Raw genomic sequence first — 6000 nt, 5'->3', positions numbered from 1 at the left:
AACTAATCTCTTTAATTATTGGAGGAGAATTAAGGCTTTGATTTGTATTATTGCAGAAACATAGGTATTTCCCCCCTGCAGGCTGGGGAGGAGATGCTCTTTGCCTTTCCTGTTCTGCTGCAAGAGGGGCTTCAGCTGTTGGGTGGGCGGCCCCCACCGGCAGCACTCGAAGGAAGAGTGGGGTTGTACAGACACCCACCCCTCCATTATCCATACGAGAGTTGGCTCCTGTAGGTTTTATCCCACACTGGCAGCACTACGTGCAAGGCAGAGGGGCCGGCTTGCTCCCTGGAGCTGTGGTGGAAGCGATCCCCTCAGGTCCCATGGGCAGCAGAGGAGGGGGGGCAGGCTGAAGGCAGGGTTAGGCTCTCTCTCTCTGGGAGCAAGGCGAATGCAAATGGCAGCAGGATTGTCTGGGCGCTGCTGGAGCCCACTTGTCTGCAGGCGCGCCTCACGTTCTGGGCGTGCCAGGGAACAACAGGACCACCGGCGCATCGGCTTGTCTCCGGTGAAGAGGTGGGCTTGTCATCAAGCCAGCACATCTGCTTCTTTTGCCTGGGAGGAAGAGGTGGTGAATCGGGAGTTGAAAATAATCATGGGGTAACTGTCGTCTTGATGAGGATTTTGTAGCACGTTATTAGGAGGACCTTGCTGGCCACATGCTGCAAAGCCACTCTCTAAGGGGCGTAGGGAGTTAGAGGAGCTCTTGCAGGACTAGGGAGAGTCTGTTGCCAGCCTCCCCCCCCAAGTTAAAGCTGGACCAGGCTGGGCTGTAGTGGTCTTTCTCAAACACTACCAACATTTGGTTAGCCTCCTTTTCTCAATTCCCCTCCCAGTCCCTTTCCCCCCCGCTTCCAGACCCTTGCCTCCTTGTCAGTGTTAAAGCAAGAGGAGTGCAGTCATGGAAAAGAGCAAAAAAGATCCTTTCCATCCTTTCAGCTCCCCGCTGCCCTCCCATCCCTCCCTCCCTTCCCACAAAGGAGATGCAAGTATTCCTCTGCACCACAAAAAGGACCTGCCAAAGGGTCTAGGACAGAAAGGGTTAAACTCAGACGAGCACTAGCTCCAACACAGTTAATCCATATAAAGCTCATGGATTTCTCTGCAGTGATCTTTGTGGTTGTCATTTGCATTTTTTTCCTTTTGTGAAATCTTTTCTTCTTTCCTTTTACACTCGTATGCATGCAGAAATTAGCATATTGTACCGAGAGTGGGAGATGTAAGAAGCCGACCCCCTGCTGTTCAGCGGATTGTGCAATCTGCAGGCGGCATCAATTTTTCAGCAGTTTTCTCATTTCTCATTACAGTCAGGGCACCACACAGCTCCCGATTCAACACAATCCCTAGTGGTCCTACAGACAGGCATATGGGCTGTTGAATATCCGTACTGCTACTTTCATAGCATTAATATCCTTGTTTATGCTTCCACCGTAATTAATCCTGGTATTAATATAGTTTGGGCTTAGCTTTACTAATTATGTATGGGCTAGCAGGATAATTATGTCAGCAGACTCTGGCGCTGATACTTGACAGCAGTTTGCTAACCTTAGGAGCAGCACATACACACTTTGGCCGATCCTGCCTTGGAAACAAGGAAGGCAAAGAGACGAGGAGGAGGGTAGATATGGTGAATCAATGTCTGATAACTATAAATAGTGTTTTTAAAATAAGGAAATTTCACAAGCACAATAAAGTTGTCCTCGGGTATCAAACTCTGTGGTTGTCATAGTGATGTGTGCATTATTAAGAGGGTGTTGTTCACTCTGCCATCTAATCTTATAATGAGGACGGCTCATTATCGGACCGACGAGAGTTCCTTTCCCCACTGACCGCATTGCAGCTTGGCAGGTGCTTGGGGCCGAGGGAACTTTTTCCCCGTCCTCCTTCCCTGCCCTCCATCCCACCCCACCCCGAATATCCTCGTCAAGCTCTCAGTGCGGTGTACTGTCATGCACAGCTAATGGATGGCCAGCGCTAAGCAAGCCATTTCCCAATTTTCCTCTGGTTTTGGCATGCCTGTGACTTTAATGGGTACGAAAAATTACACTCTGGCCACTTTAGACTCTTTGGCTCTCCCTGGCCCTTGCGTTCATTAACATTGCAGATTGGGGAGTTTAAAATGAGCCATTGGTTTGCTTTTATTTCTGCACCTGTTTCTGCTGCCTGACTGTTCCCAGCAAATATCCTTCGTGGGGTCAATGATGCTCCTTCGCGCTAGGCACATGGCTTAATGGAACTTCCTTTGCTTATCATTAGCCACTTTGCATTTTTATAGAGCGCTATTAACCGGGATGGAGGCTCGCTTTTTAATTCCCTTCTGAGGTTTGTACACAGCGGTCGCATCCCTCCCCCGCTCCCCAAACAATCCAATTATCACAGTTTGTCACACAAGCGCGGGTGAACCACACGCCACCTGCTCCGCTGGTGGGCCCGATCCTCCAGGATGGCAGCCAGGCACGGGAGTTTGAGTTTTGCCTCAGCAGGACCCTTCAAATGGCTTTAAAAATCATATATCTGCTTTTGTTGGCAAAACCAAACTCAGAACCCAAAATCGGCTGTGAAATTGCATTATTTGAAGGTCTGGGATATGAAAATGGCTTAAAAGAATTTCATTCTTCCCTCTGCCCCTCTTGTTTTTTTCCTTTTTTTTTTTTTCAGAAATAGATTTATGTCTAGACAGGCAACCTGTGTATTGTTCCAGCTGAGTTAGGTGACCCTGGCGACGTAAGGATCTGATCAGCCAGAAAGTCTGAAAAGTGGAAGGTAATGGGCGTGCTGCTGTCAGCCTCCTATACAGGTACGTGTGTAAGCGTGAGGTCAGAATATTAAGGATGTGATTAAATGTCATCATCTTCAATTGGATTTATCATGTGCTGATGCATTTTCCTGAAATGGCTCCCAAATCTTAACCCAAAGACATGAATAGAAATATTCCTAGTGTCTTCAGTTAATTTTGGAGCAGTCCCTTTGAGCTGTGCCATTAAACGCCTCCCCCCCCCCCCCGGTTGGACCCTCCTCAGCTCAGCCTTCCCTGCACGATTTCAGCCCCTTCCCAGCAGCTTTTGGCTTTTGGCCGACAGCAGCCCTGGGGAGCCTGGCTCCTGCTCGCCAGTGTCTGGGCCACCATCTTTGAGCACGGTACCATGGGTCCTGCTCCTGGACATATTTTTTTAAGTTAAAGGGTCACTTGCTAAAACACAGAACCAGTCCTAACAGCAGGAACTTCATCCCAGGTCTCCTTCCTCCCAGGCAGAGATTGCAATTGGAGACAACAGAGCCATGCGCTCTCTTTGGCCCCGAACCCTCAAATTTTCTTTGTCCAGCAGCAGGGTTTTGGGAGTGGTAGAGCTGAGTCTGAGTGGCAAGTGTGGGGTGTCACGAATGGCATGGCACTGAGCTCATGTACCCTAAGAGATACTGAATCCACAGCTTGGGTGATCTACCTACAGACTGCCAAGGGTGAGCTCTGATTTGCCGAAAGAAGAGGTAGTCCCTCTAAGTTCTCCACCAAGCGTTAATGAGAGGTCTCTTCTTACAGAGACTTCTGGATGTTTACAGTATGCACCAGGGTTTCTCCACAGCTTCCTTCCCGATTTCTTTTCTTTTTTTCTTTTGGCCATTGTATTTCAACTGAAAGTAGTGGGGTCCCTCCAATAAGGGTTTCATGCTGTATGTTCTCTTTGTCACACCAAAATCAAAAGGAATTTTGCACGCGACTAAAACAAGGGGCTGGAAGAGGCCCTCAAGGTATAGTTAGGAGGTCCTGGATTACTCCACCAGTCCACAGGAGAAATCCTCCTGCCCCGAAGCAGTCATCTCCAAGGAAAATCTATGTGTTTGTGTTTTTAGACTCCAGAGGAAATTTGGATAGACTGTGGAACTGTAGTGAGAGTCGGTAGCAGGGAGCAAAATAAGAGAAATGTTTTAAATATTTGTGACTAGTAAATGGATTGACATTTTGTCTTGTATTTCAAAAGGCTTTTTCTACTGGGAAATTAGTCTGTACTCATAGCGTTGTGATAATCCGCTTATAGTCCAGTTCATCAATATCTTAAGTACCCACATGCTTTTTCTCTACAACAAAGTAACTTTGTCATTTACGTGCTGGTTGTCAACCATCTCAAGTAAATTGCCTAGCAGAATATGGGTGAGTTTTAGCCAGCTGTGCATACTTTAATAGCATAGACTAAATAGGCCTATCGGTAATTATATTTTCCAGTTATCAGGAACTTGTTAGACCCCTCAGAGCACAACTCCACTGCAGACCTTGCAAGCTGACACCAGATGCTGTAGGGGAAGGGGGGGGCACAGAGGAACATGGGCATCAGCATGAGAACATGGCTGCTCAGCAAAGGTCCATTGGCAGAATAGAGAGGTAACAAATCGATGGGATAAGTAACAAGCATCTTTTGTTTGGCTCATTCTTGATCAGCTACATCAGTCCATAAACTTGGTCCTTTGGGATTCCTTGAAATGGCAGAACAAGTCCCCAGTTTTGCATGCCGGTAACTCACTGACAACAGAAATGGCTCGTGGAGCTATGCCACAGGTTGCAGTGGCAGCCCTAAGTGCGAATGGTTTTAGCAAAGTTTTGGGTAGAAACAGAGAGGATGGATCTACTGGTAACAAAAATGCAACCTGAGACCCAGAGAGTGCCTAAACTGCTGACAGGCAGAAGCTGCGAGGGCATATCGGGGAAAGATCTTTGTACGCAAACCCTATTTCTGTTCTTTCTAAACATCGGCTTCTGACTGCTGTCAGAGAGAGGTTACTGGGCCAGACAAACCCTTGTTTTGATGCAATGTGGCCTTTCTTAATCCATTTTAGGGTCTACTGTTGCATGCCCGGTGCTTCTGGCTTTGCAGCATTCCCTCTGCTGCAGGTAGCACTGCAGACGCCTGGGCAGAGATCGAGGCCCTTGCTCTCCATCTCTGTGAGTCAAGACAATGAAAATTCATTTCATCCCCCGTGGGGGAAGAATTACTAATGCAGAATGCCACTAAGAGCTTGTCCTGTTGCTCTGGGGTCTTGAAAAGGGAATTCTGGCAGACTGGGGTGGGTATTAACTTGTTTTCCATCACTGCCCTGGGTTACTACAAGAGAGACACAAGGGAGCAGAAACATAAATGGAGCATGGGATTTTTTATTAGTGCATGAGCACTGAAACTATTACTCATGGCGTATAGTTTGAGTCAATGCAGTTTTAGGTTATCATCTGCTGCACATATATTCACCATACATAAACATCTGACAGCAATTACACTTAGTGATGCTGCTGGAAATCAGAATCATATCTCCTCCCTGAGTTTACAAAAGGACCTTTTCAACTTTAAGACCCCAAATTAGCAAACCAATTATTCCTATGTATTATTTTAAGCACATGCTTTAATACAGGCCTACTCCTCTAAGTGCACCTCAAGCTGAGCAAGTAGGGGAGTGCTTTGCTCAACCAGACCTGGGTGAATTTTCCAAGCACTGTTGGAAATTAAACAGCTGGAGTTATATTAATATTTCCAAGACTGTCATGTCTTTGTAAAGAATCCACACTCTATTAAAGTGCTGGTTAATGAAGACAGCTGGAGGGGGATAATTTCAATTTTGGAGCAGCCTATGAATTTTGCCATTTGTTTTCATTCTTCCCGTCCCACATGGTGACAGCCCAGCTGGGGCACAGAAGGACAGCTAGGTTATTTGGTTATTGACACCTGTTGAGAGCTGTGGATGACCCTGGGCTTTCCTTCCCAAGGGCATAGCTGAAGGTAAGTGGTGTTGCTCCACACCCAATTTAGGTAATATAGAATTTGCCCTCTTTTGATGTATACTGAATAGGTGAGCTCACCCACTTTTTTTATTCACTGCTACACAACTATCTTTGCCACACACCAGGAGCTAATCTAGTCTGTGACAGCACCCTGGTATTTTCTCTCTCATGAAACTTTTCTCATGGAAGGTAGTTTGCATTTGGACTTTGGCAAAGCAGAGAAGCCACCAAAAATGTCC

The sequence above is a fragment of the Haliaeetus albicilla genome, chromosome 2, assembly GCF_947461875.1.
Source record: "Haliaeetus albicilla chromosome 2, bHalAlb1.1, whole genome shotgun sequence".
Taxonomy (NCBI): Eukaryota; Metazoa; Chordata; class Aves; order Accipitriformes; family Accipitridae; genus Haliaeetus; species Haliaeetus albicilla.
The sequence above is the reverse complement of the archived record's forward strand: the minus strand, read 5'-3'. Positions refer to the sequence as shown.